General features: G+C 38.1%; 2 long non-coding RNA genes across 2 annotated transcripts in view; one reads left to right on the forward strand and one right to left on the reverse strand.

Moving 5' to 3' along the window:
* The window catches only part of LOC117152541, an 8,326-nt gene extending 4,950 nt beyond the window's left edge, over positions 1-3,376 (forward strand). Inside the window, exon 2 of the long non-coding RNA XR_004462926.1 lies at positions 2,777-3,376. This is a non-coding gene — a long non-coding RNA (uncharacterized LOC117152541). The remainder of the gene's footprint in view (positions 1-2,776) is intronic.
* The window catches only part of LOC105682052, a 128,356-nt gene that overhangs the window by 8,814 nt on the left and 96,941 nt on the right, over positions 1-22,601 (reverse strand). The window lies entirely within an intron of this gene.

Consider the following 22,601-nt stretch of genomic DNA (forward strand, 5'->3'; position numbering starts at 1 on the left):
CGGCTGGCGGTGGCGGTCGCATCGATCGCCTGGTCGCCAAGGCTGCGTCTTATTCGGGCAAGGCCAAGGTCGTTGGCTGGCATTGCCGTCGAGCGAAGGTGAGATCGCAATTTCCCGCACGGGGGTTGCGCGCGGAAAGTGCAGCCGGGGTCACGGGCGATCCGCGAGATCGAACCAACCGTTCTTGGCATTGGTCGGGATCGATGCGAAAACAGGGAGCAAAGGGATACAGAAGTCGCGGCAAGGAGAAGAGGACAGGCATTGGTCTGACGTGCCAACAAATTTTGTGTAGGTGCGTTTCAAGCAGGTTAAAGTTAAAAGTAGTGGTACGAGACAGATGCAAGAGGTTCCGATTGCTCTTGATGTCTTTTAAAGGGGATCGAGCGAGGTTTAGAGGAATATTTTTGGTTAGTTTTGTGTACGCCTTTGCAACAGATTGGAATTGTTGAGAAGTCTTTCGTAAGAAGTACATTATATATCTTTAAAGTAGAACAGCGAGTCGACGTGCCAATAGATGCGCTTTCTACACAAGTTAAATATGAGACGAGTAGTGAAATTAATGTTGACATAAGCTTCTAAGGGCGACTAAAAGGATTGTAGGAAATTTTCTCATGAAATTTATGAGCACCGTAATTTGTAAAGTTCGATGGTGATTCTATGTGCTTGTAGATTACTTCGCTAGTATTTGTTAGTAGGTAGTTGGCAGATGGTTGATGTGAGCTTCCTAAAGGAGGACATTAAAATCTACTGAAATTATCGTAGAGTTTAGGTCGTAGATTGTGTTATACCTCATGATTATGAGTATAACACTCGTAGATTGATTTCCTTGTTGAACGTCTCTGTGTTGAATATATTTTCTAAACAAGAAATTTTCTAGTATTTCGGTAGTATCTCGTATCCATGGTATAAAGAATTTAGTTTAGAGGAAAGGTCTGGCAAGAAAGTGGACTGAATTCTCTCATTCTTACTCGGAAGCTCGCATACCTCATCGATGATCCACGTTCTTCTCGAAAACGAACCTTTGTTTATTTTAATTCCTGTCTATGTGACTATTCGTTTCGCTTTTATTTCTAAGAAACTAAATGGATCATAAATCCACACACAACTAGAAATGAAATAACTAAAAAGTGAGAAGGATAATTTTTATTTTAATTTTCTCCCCCCCCCCCTCTCTCTCTCTCTCTCTCTTGTGAGCAATATTACAGATTTGCAAAAGTGAACGATAAAAACAAATAGAACGACGTTAAACGAGCAATAAAACTTCGATAAATATCGCGGTATATCGTTCAGATATCAGCAACAGCAAAGTTGCGCAATAATGACCACCTCAGCGATGATATAATAATGGTATTGCAAACAATATTAGTCAATAGGACGTTTCCTGGTTAGATAATGGCAGCAAGGTTACGTGAAAAGAAGCAACGTGTGTGCGAAGGTGTTGTTAAAGCTGTTCGAAGCTGACTTCTACCTAATCGGCCTATAATACGAGACAAGACTGGTTGCGGTCGGTTCATCTCGTAGCTAGGCGGCTTATTTAATTGACTCGAGTTTCGTGCGTTGTTCAATTTTCCACCGAGACACGTATTTTTATCCGTGATATCGCTTTCAATCTCGATGTTGCTACCTGATAAACAAACTACAAATTAAAAGAAACAAACGAAAATTCCAAGGTCACTTCCTACATCATTTACTTTGCCAGAGGGAAATTTCATTCCAACTCTCATAATTAGTAAAAAAAAAATGATTCTATTATCGTTCAATCGCCGAAACATCCTACAACATTTATTACCACGAAATGGCATTGCATTTTAACTGCCTGTTGTTCGTAAAAATTTATATTTTCTTTATATTCGATTACTAGGCATCTCGTACTATTTATGCCAACGAATCGAAATTCCATGACGATTCTCCAATTAGAAAAAGTTTGAAGCCCCGCGTACCGCGTATTTCGACAAAAGCAAATCACCTCGTTCTCCTTCCACCCCGTAGACTATTCTTCCGTTCAATGTTTCGAAATCTGTCTCTCCCTCGACGTTCTATAAATTCTTGTGTGTGTCGTAAAAATCGAAGGTCTTGACATTGTTCCTCTATTCAGCCATCGCATCGATATCACGACTTTAAATACGCCGATGCTCGTTTAAGCGGTACATCACCCTTTAAAGGAGGTAGAGCCGGCGTCGAATAGAAGACCTGTGGCGATATTCTACGTACAGTAGTGGCTCACGGAAGTATTTCAACGTCACAGAAAACTTTTATGCGTGCGTGTTACGTAAAACGTATCGAGACTTTATCAGCGGTTTGACGAAACGCTTCGCACAATTTGGATGCGACCTGGAAATCTACATGAAAGTTATCAAATATTTACTGCAACGATACATTTAGTAGTAAATTAGTACGTCTATAGTATAGATAGCCGTAAACATGTCATTGGTACCAAAGATAAACATACATCGTGGCTTATTATTAGCGAGTAACTGAGTACGTTCAGACACTGTGTTGATCTTTCCAAAGTGTTTCGCGATGATGATCATTATGAAACTTACGTCTCGAGATTTGTTTCAAATTTTGCCAATCTGATCGCCTAGATAGACGAGCCTCGTTGCAGCGCTATTGAAATTCCACATTATGGAAGTATAATAACGCGCGTTGAAATACTTTCGGCAGCGACCGTATATCGAGGCTCGTCTGGCACACAGTCAATAATGCACCTAGTCGATTGTATAGGAATCGTGTACGGCTCAAGCATACTGAAATATTTTAGTCTTATGTTTCGTAGTTTCTGTTGGCACTCCGGTATCAAGGACAGCCTTCATTCTTGACTCGAGGCGGAAACGCGCGATCTTTCGCCGTTTCGATCGTTCCAACGTCCTAACCAAACAATATTGGAAGAAGACGGAGAAGAGAAGCGAAGTAGGAAGGGAGTTGTTTTGGTGAGTCAAACTTAATTGTTTCTTCATCTGCACGATGATTACGAAGGATTGCAGTTGGAAATGAATCGCAATTATTGTCATCGTTTGCTAATTATTGACGTAGAATCGATTCTATTTGCATTGAAATACATTGATACAGCGTTAACCGGGCACGTGTATAAAATCGATTGCATATGCATTAAGTTATGTAATTATTAATATATGGAATTGTTTATGTCGTTGTCAGAGCATCGTTTACTGTATCGAGTGATAACTGTTTCCTCTTGATTTTTAAGATTTTTCCGATAAACGTTGATATCATTAAGTTTTGTAAAACAACAGGTCGGAAATTTTGTTAATCGCCTGTATATCGACGTTACATAAGGTGATCACTTCAAATAGTTTTAAGAAGATTTCCTATTAATATACTTAAAAATAGTATATTTTATAAATAAAAGATACGAAAAGATCAATATCTATTTTCTTTAATTCACCTGCAACACGAAGCTACTTTTATTAGAAAAAGTCTATAGAACATTGCTATTTATAACGTTATTTACTAAATATATCGATCGCATATACTGTTAACGCGTATAGTCTACAATAGAACATAGCAAAATTCGAGTAGAGGCCGAGATATGCTAATTATTGGTGTCGAAAGGAATGGACAAGTTCTTTCAAGGGAAACTTGAATCCAAGACCACTTAACTGGCGATTATCTTACAATTTTTACCAAGTTTATCCGCTATCTTTTCGTTAAAATTTCGTTACCACACATCCTAATATTATTCCTACTGTTTCTCCATCAAAACCAAATTGATTCTATCGTGCTGATTACGCGAGTTATGTAAAAAATGTTTCTCAGTATCGATGTAAGTTTAGAATCGCGTGTGGATAATCTAAAGAAAACGTCGACTAATATCGACAGATATCGATGCCAGATGATATAAGTTCGCTGATCTACATCGGAATCGCATAAAAAGTTTATTAGCTCAACGTAGAAATTCTGTAGCGTTTACCTTGCTTGATATTTCTTCGTACACGCGCGTAAAGCAGCGTGTGTATCATTAAGAAGCAGATTTAATTACTTCCGGCTTGAAAATTCCGGATCGTTCGATCACGAGAAACATTAAACGGCCACCTTTCAGCAAAACAAGTTTATATTCCAAGGCCTTGAGAATCATTTCAAAAATGAAATTTTGCAGTCGAACACACAGCTCGCGTATCTCTTCGTCGTTAATAATCTTTTCACAAGGTGTATCCATTTCGAAATGAAATCCATCAGAAGATATACTACACTGTAAACAATTAGGTCATATTCATCATTCAACATGAACGAGCAATTTTCTAATCGAATAGAATGTACGAAATAATAGAGAAGAAGATTGTTAATAGCGAAACATTGAATTAATTTCAATTATTTATAGTAATTTTAATATCTGCTATTCGTTTCAATGGATTTTGAAACTTTGTCAGAGAATCAACGCTGCTCTACCAGATGTATATCGTGAACGCTAAGTTACTGCTAGACACGATATCAAACACACACATAATCGAGTTCGACATAGTTTAATGTCATATTACGTTCCACGAATATGACTCCTCAGATCGATATTAATTCCTTGACAGTTTTTTATCACTGAAATCATCAACCTAGATTATTAAAAACCTTGTACCAAGCTGATTCTAATCTCGTGCGAATAACCTGTGTATACAATTTAAGGAAATAAGAATTTGAAATTGAGAGTAATTTCTAGCTGTTAGTTGTCATGTTTGACGACATCGAACAATTGCAACGTTATACAGGGTGGTTGGTAACTGGTGGTACAAGCGGAAAGGGGACAATTCTAGGCGAAAAAAGAAGTCGAAAATATAGAATAAAAATTTCTCGTTCGAGGCTTTGTTTTCGAGAAAATCAACTTTGAATTTTCGCTCGGTACGCGTGCACTTTGTCACGTCTCGTTAAAACGGACCTCACTGTAGATCGTTGTCTCGATGGAAAAATTAAAAAAATTAATTAATTAATTTCAGCTATAAAGCAAACTGAAATTTTCTACTTCCTCCATTGAAATTGGTATTGGTAATATAAAGGCTGTCTCACAGGACGTGTGATACTAGGTCGTCTGAAAAGTTTCTTTCGTTTTAGAAGAAAATAAATAGATGATAATAACGTTCTTTGTTTTATATTAATTTATTGAATTATGCACCAACGTAATAATAGAAATATAACGAAACGCATCCTACCTAATTCAATGAAATAATACAGGGTGGTTGGTAATTGGTGGTATAAGCGGAAAGGGGACGATTCTACGCGAAAAAAGAAGTCGAAAATATAAAATAAAAATTTAAAAATTTAAAAATTTAAAAATTTAAAAATTTAAAAATTTAAAAATTTAAAAATTTAAAAATTTAAAAATTTAAAAATTTAAAGAATTAAAAATTTAAAAATTTAAAAATTTTAAAAATTAAAGAAATAACGTCAATCGAGACAACGATCTACAGTGAGATCCATTATAACGAGACGCGATAAAGTGCACGCGTACCGAACGAAAATTCAAAGTCGATTTTCTCGAAAACAAAGCCTCGAACGAAAAATTTGTATTCTATATTTTCGACTTCTTTTTTCGCGTAGAACCACCCCCTTTCCGCTTGCACCACCAGTTACCAACCACCCTGTATATTCGACATAGTTTAATTCTATAACACATCCCATGAATATGTCTTTTCAAATCTCAACGATTGCTTGTTATCCAAACTATCATTTTGTATCAGTGGAAGTTTTCGTTAGTTTTTTAAAACAGGAAAAAGAAAGAAATAAGAATTCGTAATCTAGAAAAAATATTCAGCCATTATCTGCTACGATATTAAAAGCTCGAAAAATTATGCTCGATATAACGCCGAATAAACTTCTTATACTCGAAATCTCCACAATTTTTTGTCCCTGAAACCATCAGTTAATACAGCAACGTGTAAATAATATCAAACTAATAAAATCTCGTACAAATCTTATTAACAACCGATGCAAAATAAAAAATCGCAAGAAATAATAAGAAAATAAAATTAGGCACCAAAAAAGAACTTTCAGTTTTCCCTATTTTCCCTTTGCTGTAGATAATTTTGGACAAGCTACGTAGTCGTTAGGTTCGAATATCGAGTTTGATTAAATTTGTCATTGTTGGAATTTCGATGTGGGTGGCTCGGAGGATAAACGAATTTTTTCCTCGAGCTACGTCGCCGAATATTCGCGGTCAATTGACGTCATGTAATTCGAGCAAACAACGATCGATGGTTAGTCGCGCGGTAGCCGGCAGAGCAACGATTTATCGATTCCATTTCACGTCATCGCACCACGTGTCACTAGATAATGCAATTTGCCGCAAATAGAATCCATCGCGGTAGTCCATTACACTATCGAGAATCACTTTGTCCGAGTGTATTAATTCGAGAGCTTTGCACTGTGCAAGTTCGTTCGCGGAATTTTCACCGATGTCTTAGAATTATATGTGGCGGGCTTACGTATGATCACCGGACAAAACCAGTGATATAGAAGGATGTCAAATAAGTTAAACGTTTGTCGTGACATTTCGAGTAAATGAAAACATCCTTTGGTGAGCATTTGTAGTTCTAAATGGAATTATAATATTTCTCGAATATATCAATACTTACTTCTTAACAAATATAGACACGCGGAAAGGATTACGAAATAACGAATTACAAATAATTCCGATCTTTCCGATCCTTCGTCGAATTCATGGGCTGCTGCGATAAAGCGGCAGAAAATCGATCAGAATCAATCGATAATTTGTCAAAGTTTGTCTACTTTTTGATGATTCGTGAATGAAAGAAAATTCGATCTTTCGAATCGAATGGAATTAAACTTCGAACGTATAAAGCTTCTTCGATTTATCGTTCAGAAAATTAGTCGAAACGGGTGAAAATTCGGTTCTCGAGTCACGTACTTACGTACGTGTGTACGTGTAACACAAGCAAAGTTTTGCAAGCGCCTGCAATTGAACTTGCGCGCGTCCTCGACTGCCGTTTATCTGTCCAACTATCTACATTTAATATTTTTGACGGAATTTTTTCAAGCACCGTATTTTATCCATGCACGAGGTTTCTTTTTTTCTCTCATTGGAGATAAATTAGTATTGAGAAATGGGTTATCACTTACGGTCACAACGTCAGCAAGGACTGCGCGGCCTGACGAGTCAAGGAGCAGAAACCTTGCAAAGTTCGCGTTAAACGTTACCTTCTATCGCAAGTATCGTGCAGGCCGCGAAATCAAGCTATCATTGCGTCGCTGACGAATCGTATGAACGGCTTCTTCGCTGACGAGAACGTTTCCAATCGAAAGAATACCACAAATATGACACTTACGTTTCTTCTTCTGCATCTTTCATCCCTTTCAACGTTTCGCTCATCCTTACTGATAAAATTTATCAACGATTATTAGCCGAACTTTGACATTCGCGCTTATTCATTTGCACCTTTCAAACCTTCGACAATTTCATTCTCGTTTATTAATAAAATTTCATAACAATCGATTCGACAATAAAACGACGAAGAATTCAGGACGAAAAAATGATCATCTTATTGTCAAAAGTTCCCAATATATCTCATACGAAACTTTCAATTTTTTCTACAATTCCTAACGTTATACTTGATAACGTGTTCTGAAGATCGATACTCGCCGATCACTCGTTTCCGATTGAATTTTTGCTGCCACCGTGAAGAACGTAGAATCAACATTTCAAAAGTTTCATCTGCTTTTAGCCGAATCTATTCAGCTTTGTCTGACCACGGACACGCATGGCAAACTTCCTTCACCTTGCAACTTCTCTTTAGCCTTTTCACGACGTCAAATGAAACGGAACCTATTCCGATAAGATGGAACTCTATAGATAGAAAACGACACGGCGTCCTGTGCCACGGTTAATAAGCGAGGGTATTTAGGTGCAGTCATCGAAGATGAACCGGCTTTTCGTACCCTGACCGAAAGTTCGTATCCTTGACACAGAAAACGGCAGTAGTCTAAACCGAGGAAAGCGGCCGTTCCATTTGCGATTCAAATACCAGAAGCATCGAGGACGAGAATGCCAGAACAGCGAGGCGAATTAGGGGGTTCAAGATCGCGACGCGACATTTCCTCTTCGACAATCCACTGTCTCTTCCTTCGGTTTTTCGCAGCCAGTTTTTCATTCTTTCTTCGTTTGCTTCGTTCTCCTTTCGATATTCGTTCGTCATTGACCTAATTTCCTCGTTACGCTTCTATCTACGATTACACGCGATTTTTTTACCTACACGTTTCACACAGCGTGTGCTTGTCCTTCCGTGGAAGGATTTAGAGTTTATTTATGTTGAAGGTATGTCTAATACGTCGTCCATTTGGTTTCATTAAGCGTAGCTTTTCTCAGAATAATGAAACAGAATTGTTATAACCTTCGATATTGTACTACATCTGCATGATAATGACCCAGTTATTTCTTATATACGTGTATATACAATATATGTATATATACATTGACATCGAATATATTATTATTATTATTATGTACTGTTACGTGTGGATAAACAAGACACTTTATTTATAAAAGAATGTTTCAACAGTGTGGCAACTCGGAATATTTGTAAACTCAGTCCAGTGTTAGAAGAACATGGAAACTGTCAAGAGAAAATTTTAAGGACTCGGAATTTTAAGAATGAAGAATTAAAAAAATGATAAATTGTTTCCTAGAATCTATTCGTTATGCGTTCACAGCAATCGTCTATTTCCTCTGTACGCTCCGAAATAGTTTTTCGTTAATCGTCAAATTAAGATAATTCTTCGAACTTGTAAAATAAGTCTGCGAAACGACGAACATTCTGAATCCTTCCTTATTCCATCGCACCATCAAAGGATCACAAATATTTAAGTTATCATACTTTCGCTCATAGAAACCTATTCAACCAACGATCAAAGAATTGCCGTCAGCTTATCACTTACCTCCTTTTCTCTATGGATGTTCACAACTGAACTGGGTCGAATCGGCGAGAAATTCTCGCGTGAACGTTCGTTCAGGGAACAACTTTCTCTCTCGCCCTCTACCGCACGATCCTCGTGAACAAACACTAGGAATGATTTATCATAAAAGGCAAAAGGGGTTCGTGCGATGGCGTAAGCGGTCGAAATTGAAATGTTAATTCGCTGCTACGGCAGAACGCGGCTCGATAAACTGAGATTTCCACAGTACCTAACCGATAACTGTAAACACGCGGCTGAAAGTCGTCGCGAGCCGCGAACACGCGCATGTATGCGGATTAACCTTGATCCTTACAGCTTACAACCTCGGCTGCACGCGCTCAGACAACGTATTTGTGTTCGGTAAAAACTGCGGATGATCGTCGATCAGCGAGAAAAAGAGACAGGAAATAGAGAGGAACGGAAAAGTCAGCAAAAACGTGGAAGGAAGAAAAAAGATGTTTTCATTCGTTTTTTCTCGATCTACGACGATTGTGTTCTTCCCGAATAATCTGAATTTAACACTCGCGCGTGTGTTAAAGTACGAATTCAAACTTTTTAAATGACTTGTGAATTTTTTCAAAATACGTACTGTTCTATGTGACCCGAATTGTTATTAAAACGTAGACAGCGTTTAATGATTTTGTTTTGGTACATAATATGTGTGTTGAAAATCTGAAAAATCTGAACAAAAGATACCTCTGATAGGGCGAAAACGCGAAGGGGAAAAGGTAACGACAGGATTAACGAAGATGTTTAAATCCAAATATTTGAAATGGTTTTTGATCTTTTGGCAATCGTGAAAGATGATCGAGGATTGGAGATTCTTGTGGGACGTCGAAAAAGAAGTTGCTGGGGAATTTTGAAAGAATCTGGAAGGGACGTTTTGAAACGCGCGCGATTTCTCTAGCGATTTTTCGATTAAGAATGTATAATTTAGAAAATTAAGGACCACGACATTTTTGTCGAATTTCATAGAATCAAATATATTTTTCTGTGTAAATTGTAACTTCCTGACTCCTTTCCTACAGATTCTTCATATTCCTTTACGTACAACAATAGCATTTCTTTCTTTCAAGAATTTTTTTACCGAAACAGTGGATCACTAAATTTTCTTCTTCGAGCCAGGAAAATCATCTCCTTTTCATTAACATTGTCGGTTGTTCTATTTTTGTTATAAAAGTCATAACGCAGTATCACGAATGTTCTTCATCTTCGGCTACCATTTTGTCATTACCCCTTAATCCTCTTCAAATTTGTATGAGGTCGTCCGAAAAGTGTCTTTCGTTTTATAAGGAAATAGATGCACAACGTTTTCCGTTTTCTATTATTTTATCGAATTACGTATGATCCATTTTGTTCTATCAAAATAAAGATCACAGCGTTCGACAGATTAGGTTTCATGTTTGTATAAAAGTGCATCGTTGTAATAGACGTGTCTTGTAAAAGAAAGACACTTTTCGGACAATCTAATACATACTTAATAAAGGTGAATTATTAATTTAAAAAATAGACAAATAAAATGCCATAGGATTTCGACAGATTAAGAAGAATATTTCATTAAAAATCACAAAAGGACCTACGTAACTCAATACATTGTAGACTCGATATAGCGTAGAAGGTTAAAGGGACGCTACACGAATTCATTTACACGGACGAACGTATAATTTGATTAAGCAGCATTTATTCGCATGTATCGCACACTTCATAGACGAACTTTCAGCTAGGGCCAACGACATGGACCAGTCACGTTCCCGTGTCTAATCTATTGTTAAAAACAATTATACGAATTAGCCCGGAGGAGTCGAGACGCGATCCGGGGCAAGGTTGGCTATAACGGGAATTAGGCGAATCAACGAATTGCTCTCGTCAGCGTCAGCAGTGTCGTTAAATTCTCGTTGTGAATTTTTGTTTAGACTTACTCTCTGGGATTTTTCGACAAGAAAGAGCCGTACACGTGTCTGGACTTAATTTTATTCTCCTTGAGAATACATCCGACGATGGACATTTTGAACGTTAAACAGTTTAAGCTAGGCTATAAACTAACCTCATTATCGTGTTTAAACGTTTTCATTTTATCTAAACCTTTTGTGCTCTATCATTCCCACGACACGGAGGCCCGGCTTTTCAAATGTCATTTCATATCACGAGCTTGGCTTTTTATTAACCGCAGTCTCGCCAAGCACGTCATATTCGAATTTTGTCTTCTCTTCAACGAGCAAGAGCATAAAATTGAAATTGGATATCGCATAGGAAAAGCTGAAAAATCATAGTGACGTTTGTCGGATTACTTCTACTATTCTTGTAAAGCAGAGAACGTGCTGTGTTTGTTATTGTAAAAAATTGACGATATATTTCCCAGTCGTGTAAACGTATCGTGGCGTAAGACAGAGTCGTAACTATACATTGATTATGGAATTAAAAGTGATATATGGAGAAACTCGTGTACAACCGAATTCAAAGTCTTAGAAGCTCAAAGTCTTCACGTACACCAGCGTGGTTTTCAATGGATCTAAAAAACAACGATTACTTCATATTTTCTTTAAATACATCTTTATGGCCTTTATCGTGTAAGATATATTACACAAAATAAAATCAGGTACCTAAAATTATCATTAATCAAATATCTAAAATTAAGCGATTAATCTAATCTAAACGTAATTCATACTGTTGAGAATCACGTATGACTCAAAAATATCAATCGAAGGTTAACATGCATTGCGTTGCATTTTCGATAGAATCAGCATTCCTTTTTCCCCTTTCGCCGCGTAATTTTCCTCGACGTTGGAATCTCAAATTTGTCGTATCACTTCGCGTTCCTTAAGATCAGCAGAATTTTTTATAAAATCTTTCTAAATATCCAGGACTACGAGAAGGACCCACAAAAAAAATAGGATGTAAAAATAGACAAAGTATTATGTCGAAAAGATCGAATGGAAATTCGGCACAGCTTCGCTTGTGATTCAAACTATATTCGATCGTGAACGTTCGACCGCTTATTTCTTTCACTGTGTGTCCCAATGAGACCGGGAAACGACCAGAAACTATTGGATCGGCGATCGAAAAGAGTGAAGGGGACGCGAGTACAAGACGGCCCTGAGAATGACGAATTCCAGAATGTTTAAACCATCCGCCCTTGCTGTATCCGCGTCAGTATCCCGAAATTCGACGTTCTTTAATATCATCGAATCGCTCGCCTCAACTTCTTTCTCCCGTCTTGTCCTTCGAATAGACCAGACGTAAAACCGATTTTACGGACCAACATTGTCCGAAGATCGTTTAACTCCCGAAGGGAGCCATAATTTAGCTCTGATTTGATGTTCTTGCCGATTAGTCAATCAAGGACGCTGTTACGTTATATTTTACTATATTTCCTTACTCGAAGAGTATAGATTTTCTGTATAAAAAAAATAATGGAAAAGGTAAGAACGAGAGAGAGGATGAAAATAATTCTACAACAAAACGAAGAATAAATTGCGTAATTTAATTACCGTGATTCGATAGAATAATTTGTAGCAAGGAAGTTTGAATTTTTATTCTGACTTCAGATCTCGTCCCATTCGATTGTTATCTTCAAGTTTCTTGACTCGAGTTGAAAACGAGAAAACAACGGCGAAACGACGGATAGAATGGAAAGATTAGAATTACAGAGAGTATTAAATGATCGTCGACCTCGGTCGAGGAAATTCAACGAGGCTACCGTCAGCGTTAGGCGCTCGTTCAATCGCGTTATCTGACCAATTAAAATCAACCGTTTGACGTTTGTTGCCCTAATAATTCAGAGAACGAAGGCGGATCCAAGGTCTCGCGGACTGCTTACTCGAACGAACAATGCGACTCGCATTGATTTCAAGCCTCCAAGGTTAGCCGAAGCGAATACATCGTGCGTCCACCTTCTGCCAGAACGATTGTGCAGCTAATAGAATGGCATTCTTGTGAAAAATCAGTGAATTTATTGCCAATAAAACGAACACGCGTAATGGATACGTTCAAATGAACGCGTTAAAAAGAACACGCCAGGCGAACATGTTAATAAGAACGCATGATATACACACGTTGGAACGAACATGATAGAACAGTGAAATTGAAACTTGCTTAATCACAAACTAAACTTTGTCGATTAATTAACAACCTGCGAGTTAGTACATGTATTTCGTACATCATTAAATTTGTTAAGGTATACCAATGCAATTTTCCGTATCGTCACTATCATATTCAGAGACTTGGCGTAATATTATTAACTTTCGTTAGCAATATTTAATTGATAACTAATAGAAAATTTGTCACAGTGTATGTATTAGATGTATTATTACGATGTATTAGAAACTTAGTTTCACGAGTAACAAGTAGCGTTGAAACAGTTAATTGTAAGTGTAAAAATGATATTTCTCATACGCGAAGAAAAATGTGTAATAATGAAATCAGTGTAAATACAGAATAGACAAGAAACTAGTCAAAAATACGACATTCGTAGAATTATAAAAAAAAGCGACCGAATAGTCACGGTATATCGGAAGTACGATTTAGATTTACGATGAAACAGCGGAAACGGAAGGGAAAGTAAGTGCATACACGATCCGTGACGAACGACGAAAACCCGCGGTAAGTGTTTCGATCGATTAGTATAAATTCTATTCTGCTTTCATCGTCGATCGATTCGTCAGACTGGAATTCCTATAGACGAGAAAGGGAGGTAGATAGACAACTGCAAACGCTGACTCACTCGATTATCCGCGGCAAGAGTTGAATCTCAATTAAAGAGCAGTCTTGTCGTCGGTCAAAAGCCCCATTGCAGTGCACTGTACTCTTTGTTTTCCTGATCAGGGCGTCGTTTGCCGTTTTGCATCCAAAACTATAATAATACTATACGTTTAATTCACAGTAATTTTGAGGAAAATTTACCGTAAAATCTGTAATTAATTATAATATTACGAATTAAATATTCTACAATTAACACTTATTTAATTCCCATGTTTTCATAATTTACGTAACTTGTCTTTTAACGTAAAATTGACATAATGATAAAAAAAACGAACGATCGAATTAAGTAGGTTCTCTTATCGAAAACAGGAAAGAAGTCGATCGATCTTGCTAGAATCTGATAAAGACGAAACAACTAAAAACCTAATTTGAACTATTACGGTCGGTTGTGACTCACACGTAGCGAGGATTAAAACCACAAAATCCCAATGAACCAAAAGTGTAATGGATTTATTGTTCCAGGAAAGAAATTCGATATACATGAATACATAGAAAATTTCACTCGATGAACGAGAAGGTATAAACTATAGTTCTCAGTTTAGTGTTCTATCGTTCTGGTTGAAGTGGGAGGATCGTTAAGACGGCAATTAAACACGTGTTTCGAGGTAAATTCGGTGATGACTAAATGAACCGACGATAGCATGTACGACGAAACAAGAGGCAGAAATAGCGTCGTTACGATCAGAGACACGTGCACTGAAGCGAACTCGATTGTCGGTAATGAAGCTGGGTTCAACGAACCCTGTGATACTTTAACACGTGGTTATATTAGGACTTTGTTTATAGTCGTTGCACCGCGTGCACTTTACGCCGCCTGTTCAACAAGTGATTCAGTCTCGTGACGACCAACGCGATGAAAACAATTTCACCGTTGCATCTTTTTCAATGGCAATCCAGAAATATCCACAGGAAAACCGCCCCCGCGAAAAAAATGCCGATTTTATCCCCCTGACGATGGATTCATCGAATGTTTGTCCCGAATTGAGATTCTCGGAAGCCAAACCGATCGATTATCTTTCCAATTAATTTCCTCGTTTCGTTACGTAAATTTATTTAAGTAGATGACACGTATAACGTTCGATTCTAAGGTAACATTTAAAGAGCAGTATTTGTAATATCATCCTGCTACTCTGCTCAGGTATATACGATCCTAAACAGATGTCTTATATCGATAGATATTAATGAAATATAAACATTTCTGAAATATTTGTTTTCGGTATTCTATATAATTTTAGTATCTGATATATTGCATTGCTTTTTACGAATAAAATATTCCAGGAAAAGAAAAGATACAAACGCGAAGAACATGTTCGAAGAGCTAAACACTCTTCTACTCTTTCCTGCCACTCTCACTATGACGTTTATGCTGTACCTTTCTCTATAAAATAAATATTTGCATTTAAGTACGAGCGTGTGTGTTAAATATAGGGATTGATAAAACCTTGTATCTCGAAATGACGTTCGCTTATTGACATAAATCCTATCGATGATGATATTGCATTTAGCCTTGTCATTTTTTCTTCCTTTTTTTCCCCCGTTTGAAGGGAACTTTTTTACTTTTAAATTTATGAAAACGTACTCGTATTCGATGGATTAAACACTGTTCCATTTTTCTCTGGCTCGTTGCAACGCATCGTCCGCGAACCGTGCAACCGTCTGTCCATCAATAATTTCGCGATACGTCGACGAATCGTTCAGCCACATTCGTCTTCGCGCAACCGTGCGTTCGAACAGACAGGTCAAGGTTTCCTCGTTGTCTCGCCACAGGTGGGTCAAGGTTTCCTCTTTGCTTCGTAATCAGCATTTTTTCTTCAAGAGTCGCGACATCGCCCTTTACACGAACGCCTGACGAATCGAGGAAGGTTGTATTTGCCAACAGTTCGAGCTTATGAAGCAATCACGCGGACCCTTTACAGAGGAATGAAAAGGCGATCTGATATTAAGGCGACGACGCTTCAACAGCGACTAATAACTCTGTCGCCAGCGAGTTTTCAGCAAGGTCTTCTCACCCATAACCTTACCTACAGCCAAGTATGACAAGGTCATCGACACGGTTCCAAAATTACGCAAAATCTTGCCCATTGCGGAATACTGGCGTAAAGTGGTCACGTTGTTTAGACATCGTCTTGCATTGGGCAATAATATTTGATCGATCGAGTTGTTTGATTTCGAGATTAAAATCGCGCTTGTAAGGCAAATTTTACTAAAATAGAAATCGGATCTCTTCGATCGGAAATTTTCTATATTCTCGTTAGTTGGATAATTTGAGATCGGTGAATTTACATTGCGTAAATAACGCGAGATCGTGATTTATAGATCACTGAAATGGTACTGTACATTGAATCTAATCTCTATGACGTAGCCTCTACTGAACGTAATTCTTGTACTTGAATAGTTGAAATTTTGCCTAAACGATCGAAAGCATGGAAATATTATCTGACTTAAAAGCAACGTTAATGAATTGCACGAGTGACCATGTAACTGTACAGACTCTGGTATTTTACGTACCAAGGTTTTCATAATTTAAATTTGGCACTGTTAAATCTGTTTGTATCAGAATTTGTGAAGTGAAAAAAAAAGATAGTAAAAAATGTTGTGAATGTTGAGAAGACATGGTTCCGTATGCACGAGATTTTCGTATTTTCTTTTTCGTCATGCGTCTGCTCTTCTTCTCGTAACAATAATGTTACGATGATTTTGAGAAAAGCTTCACTACACTCGTTACGTAAAATCGAATGTTTTAACGATAGAAACTAATGTTTTCGAAGAAAGATCTCTTGTAGGCGTGGACCAAGTGATGACACGGTTCAGAAGGATATTGCGCAATATTCCAGGCTACTGTATCTTCCCTTGGACTTTTTATATCCGCTACAGATCGTTCAGTCAGACTGTTGCCGACTGAAACGATTCAATGACACGCGTTCTAGAAGATCGTATAGACAGACTTCAGGAGAGGCTCGTATAATTTAACAGTTTAATAGTCCGTGTACCCTTGTAGCCAGTTATTTTTACGATACACGATGCCATTCACGTCAATTTCAGCTATTAGAAGGTGGCTGTAACGAGTCTGTAAAATGTTACTCGTGTCGTATGATCTGGAAATCGAAATTAAATTTTATAATATCTTAACGATTTACATGGTATCGGTTAGGAGAAAAGATTTTACAGTCTGAGCCTGATTTTTTCCAATAGATGTCCCGAATTTCTTTCGAGTCTTTGACGATCTCGTTATTATTATCTTATTACTTTTTATCGAATCTATCTACGATGGACTTGAAATATTTAATAATATTCGATAGAAAAAACTACCTAATGCCAAGTGCTAATTTCCCAACTAACCAAAAACTAATACCATCCATCCTATAATTTTTCATGCCAACGTCAAACGCATAAAATATCACCATTATCTACTACCATATTATTTTTCTTTTGTCTTTTTTTTTTTTTTTTTAGAAAAATTATTTCCGTATATCCAGGTAGCACTATCCGGTTAAACTTCAAATCAATTACGTTCCAGTTTTCTAAACAAGTCTGCAATACCGGTATTCCAATACCGGTATTACTCTCCTCTCGTTGTATCTGGTTATGACAGATATCAAAATATCGTCACGACACCTTCCCACTAATATCGTTTACGCTCCAATTTACCAAACAACCAATTACATTCCGCTATTTCCAACCGATGTTGTAAGCACGGTACCACGTAACTAACAGTGCAATACTATTTTTACGATAATATCGAACCTTTACATCCACGTTCTAAGTGACTTTCTTCCGAATACCACGCAGTATCATCAATTCGTACGAAGGAAAGACGAGCAGCAAAAGGAAGAACACGAAGAGACATAGCACGAAACAAAGGCCATAAAACGCTCCGTCATCGTATCATCCTACATAACTGAATCTCGCGTCAGTCACACGGTGTCAAGGTCATTGATACAAATGGATCCTTGATCGTAGAACCATTCTCGCTAGCGTTTCGGTATATCCGTAGTGAGGAACGAGAGTCGTACGCTCTCTCGTCGGCCTATTTTTAGACGTCATTGACATTTGCACGTAGACAGACCGAGTCGCGTGTACACTCCACGCACTCACGCACTCCGCGTGCACGCCCACGCGTGCCCTTCAACGCGTACGGACCTCCTCCTCCTCCTACGGGACGATAATAACAAAGCGGGGCGAGGAATGGAACACGGTGTGTTCATTGTTCGCTGGTCGGGTGCGCGGACGTGATTTCTTTTCTTTTTTCTTTTCTTTTTTTTTTGCGATATTTTTAGTGTCGCCACACGGAGAGAGTCACGAGATAAGTGGAAAGGGAAATGAAATGATCTGCTGAGCGAAGGAGTTAGAGCAGCGATCGGATGTTCTGGACTATGCAAACGCAAAAGGAAGGGACGTGTGCTGATTCGATGAACGAGTGCTGTTTTCCTGATTCACCATGATCATCCTGCAGCCACCTTTTTTGGTAGCTGCTGATGCTACGGCTACGATATGATCTCATGGAACAGTCATAGGTAAAGATGGTGGTAATTTGATTGCAGGATTGTATATTAGCGAGGATTAATCGTATGTCGTTTGAGGGTATTCGATAATCGAGTATCGAGTATGTCGATAGTGGTATAGTAACAGCAAGGATTACTCTACTGTAATTACTGTTATACATATACGGCGTCATGTACGTAACTATGACTGATGTAACTGATCCCTAGACTGCAGATAATTGCGCGTTTATGGGAAATTTGAAGGTACGAGAATACAGAACGCACGATAATGTAGAAGGATATATAGAATATTGTAGTATCGTAAACTATTATGATTAGTTTATTAATAATAAATGGACTAAACAGATGTTAATTAAACAGGAAACGATGGTTATTTAACATGAACTAATCACAACAACGTATTACAATTAAGACAACTAGATAATTAATTAGCAACTCTCGTCATCACGGATTCAACTCACTCTCTCGGCAACGCTAGCAACGCTATCTCAACAACGCAATTCGCACTCTCTGGCTTCTCAATTTATACCGCTGTTAATTCGTTTATGTCCCATAACAACCCCTTGTCTTTTGTCTTAGCGCCACCAAGTCTCCCGTCCACGATACTACAATATAAAGTATTATATGTAAAGCACTGTCCATATTCGTATAAAATAGTAACACAGAGACTACGTACGAAACACAGAAAAATTCACCGTATTGCTCTTAATTAACATATTAATACGGTAATTACTACTTCTGTCTAACAACGAAATTCGCTTAAAACACAAAACTATGTGTATACGATTTTAATAAAATGAGGTAGTTTAATAAAAATTCGTCGGTCATAGCCGACGCATGAACCCTGGAAAAGAACGCGTATGCCTATGCAGCACGAAATTTCGCTGGAAATACGAAATTCCTCGCGTCTATATTGACCGGATAATAACGTGCGAATAACGTAGCTTAAAAAGCAATAAACGAGAAATATCTGCGTGCGTCATACTTGACTCGAGGTCCGAGGGTTAACGCAAAAAATCCCAGGGAACAGATGGACGAACCACGTCCCGTGGAAACAATCGAAAACAACACGCTCCTCGAATGGAACGTTGGAAACGATAAAAGAGCTCCGAGAATCGGCCAAGTCGTCATCGATGGACGTCGGTGGAGAACAAAACGACACGAACCCCGGCCCCTCAGCCTGCCACGGGCGTCGCGTTGTAAACCCGCGAACTTGATTGTCCTGTTTGGCCGAACGGTGGCCGCGTAATTTCGCCGAAAGTATGGCTCTTTTGTGGGTGGTTTACGATGGCCGATCGAACGCCAGCGAAGAATACGCCTGGCAAGACGCTAACGTAAAAAAGAAAGAAAAGAAAACAAGTCGGCTGAAAAAGAGCGCGTAATCGCGAACGATCGTCGTCCGCGCGGTGAAAGTTCAGAAAATATCGAGCAGCCTAATTTCGGCTCCTCGAGAGCCGCCCCCGCCTTCGATTCGATATTCGTGATCCGGTTTTATCGTCGCCGAGCTTTCCGACTAACTGTAAACACGCGGCGAGCCTCTCGACGTTTCTGATAACTTTATCGAAGCTTAAGGGGAAAAGACAATGGTCTCTCCTCGGTTCTCTGATTCTTCTGTATTATATATATATATAAAGAGAGAGAGAGAGAGAGAGAGTAGAGAGGAGTCAGAGGGGAAGAGTATAGCTTTCTTTCTTTGGTTTTTGTTGGTTTGTCTCGTCTCTTGGTTTTTTGGAGAATTGATGACGAGGCACGACAAAGACTTGGCTGCTTGAAGAGGCGGTTGTGTGTTGGGATGATTCCGCTGTTAAAAGAGATTGGTGGAAGGCTTATTAATGGAGAAGATAAAGGAGTGGATGATTTTGCTGAAGTTGATGTTATGGTAGGATGTGGTTCAATATGAGTTCAAAATAAATTTTTGGACAAGAAGCGTATACGTTTGGTTGAGAAGCTTTGTATTTGCTTAGTCACTGTAGGAAATTTCGTAGGGGATTGTTATATCGTAAGGAAGTTTTCGTGAATTTCTCTGGGACATCGTTGAAGGGAATTTTAGTTTAAAGATCGGGAACGATGGATTTGATCGTGGCGAAAAATAGAAAAAATAAATAGATAGCTTATCACTGGTTCGTAAGAATATCACAGTTAATAATTTCTTTGGAAGATTATCGGATGAATGATTAGAAGAAATATCAGTTTGACAATCGCTTACTTCGCTTGGTTAAAAATAGGAAAATTATAAAATGTATTATAAATAGTTTCTTGCGTTAAATTAGCTGTGGTAGACTTCCAATAAAAAATCCGAAAACCTTCAGTATTCTCTTACGAAGACAAATACAAAAATAGCTAGTCGAGTCTAAATCTCGTCAGATATACTAACGTGACGAACTTCAATATACAATGTGCAATTTAAGCTACAATGACGAATTTTCTTGGCTCGCGTGCTGTCTCAAGAAACGTCGTTGCTCTTGATCCACTTACACGTCCACGAAAAATAGATTTATCGGTCAAGTTAAATACGCGAGTGGTGAAAAAACACCTGTGCACGTTCGATGCGATTAATCGATTAAAGAAAAAAAAATCCAAAGAAGAGATAATTTAACATTTACCATTTAAACATTATATTTCATATTAATTGTAATATAACAATTTTTATATTAATTACAAAAGGACACATAATTATTCTTATAACCACTATCAATTAATATTACATTCTAAATAATAGAAATCTTACGTTAAACGATATTAATTTAAATAATACATTTTAAATTTTCCTTATTGGCGTTCGATGCTGTAAAAATCTCAAAGTTCATTCGCATTTCCTCGCAAAACGGCCTGTGTTAAGATCGTACGTCGCACAAGATCATTACTTGCCAATGCAACGTAATTATCGTTGGTTTTTATACGATTAGAAAGTCTGTTGCATGACTGATATACCTACGGTGTATACCTTATGACTATTGTTAGCGACAACGACTATTTCGTCTGTTTTCAATCATCGCCTTTCAATTTGATCGACGATAGTAAAGGATTTCACGCGCGAATAGGCGAGAAATCGACTCGTCGTCCCTCTACACGTCTTCCCTATTTTCTACCCTCTTCGGCTTAGTGACAATAAGACAGCATCCACTGCCTCGAACCATTCATCTCTCTTCCCTTATTCTATCCGTTTATTTCTTCGGCAATCGCTCGAGTCCTGACAACGAACTTCCGCCCCCTCCTTCAGGATTACCATCATTCGCTTTCAACCAATTTTCTGTGAACGTTTTTGTCAGACTTAGATCGCCGTTGCGAGACGATGATATAAAATATCGTAGAATAAGCGCGATTATTACGTATACGTATGTTATAGTTAGATAAGCGTGTAACACTTGAGATCAGAACTGCGTGAAATTTATTTGAAATAATAACTTCTAACTAAATATTTCCAACAACGTCGAACGCTACGTCTTGTGTTCTTCGTTCGGTCGATTTCGATTTAAAGGTAGAAAGTAGTTCTAAGATTTCAGCCCGTTGCCAATTAATTTCGCATTAGCGAAATGATACATTTGCTTTCGCAGCTAAATATACGTTTCTTGATCCAAAACTTTGGAAATATTCCTAGTCGTAATAATTCTATAATCAATTTCCACGAAACTTCGTCGACTTATCGCGTGCTTTCACAAAACTTGCGTCTTTCCACCTAACAAGTTCATTTTCAATTCTGTCGTATCGAGATTCCCCTGTATAATCGTAAACCGAAATTAAAGAAATTAAGAAATTAATGTAATTTAAATGACAGAATTTTAATTAAATCACAACATGGGAATTTAAATTATGTTTGCGTTATAAGGCAGAATTTGTTTAGAATCAAGATAAAATCAGAACATCGACAAAAGTGTAACTCTCACATTTCTCTGCTGTGATCTTCTCTATTATTTTACTGCCTCTTTCTAAACAAGTTTCAATGTTTTCAGTCGAGCCAGTATCGTTCACGATTCTAAATCCTTAACGACGATCGAAAGCAAGATAAAAGGAGCATGTTAAAGACCTGTAAAAGCGTGGGCGCCTGTGAATGGTTTCCTATCTCGGTTTCGCTCTATAGAAATCGGGCCAGTAAACTCGGATAAAGGTATCGGTTCCCGCATTTTCCCCACGAGGTACTTTACTCGCGTACCTACGCGAACAGGTCTCCGCCAGTTAACCTTCTCTATACCCAAGAGAGATTCATCGTTCTCGTCGGACAGAAGGAAAGTTCTTCCGGCGCATTGTCGACATCGTTCAACCGATATCGTGAAGTCTCTCGGGTAAGAAGCTGGCATCGCGGAGGCGGTTTAAGTGGCGGCGGCAAAAATAATCTCTTTACTTTCACCGAGTGCAGACAGTGAGAGTGGACTGTCTCCTCTGGAACGTGCTGATCTTCCTTCGAGGATAATCACAGTTCTTTCCTTTCTCGTT

Source organism: Bombus impatiens, unplaced genomic scaffold, assembly GCF_000188095.3.
Source record: "Bombus impatiens unplaced genomic scaffold, BIMP_2.2 scf_0060, whole genome shotgun sequence".
In the NCBI taxonomy this organism is placed as follows: Eukaryota; Metazoa; Arthropoda; class Insecta; order Hymenoptera; family Apidae; genus Bombus; species Bombus impatiens.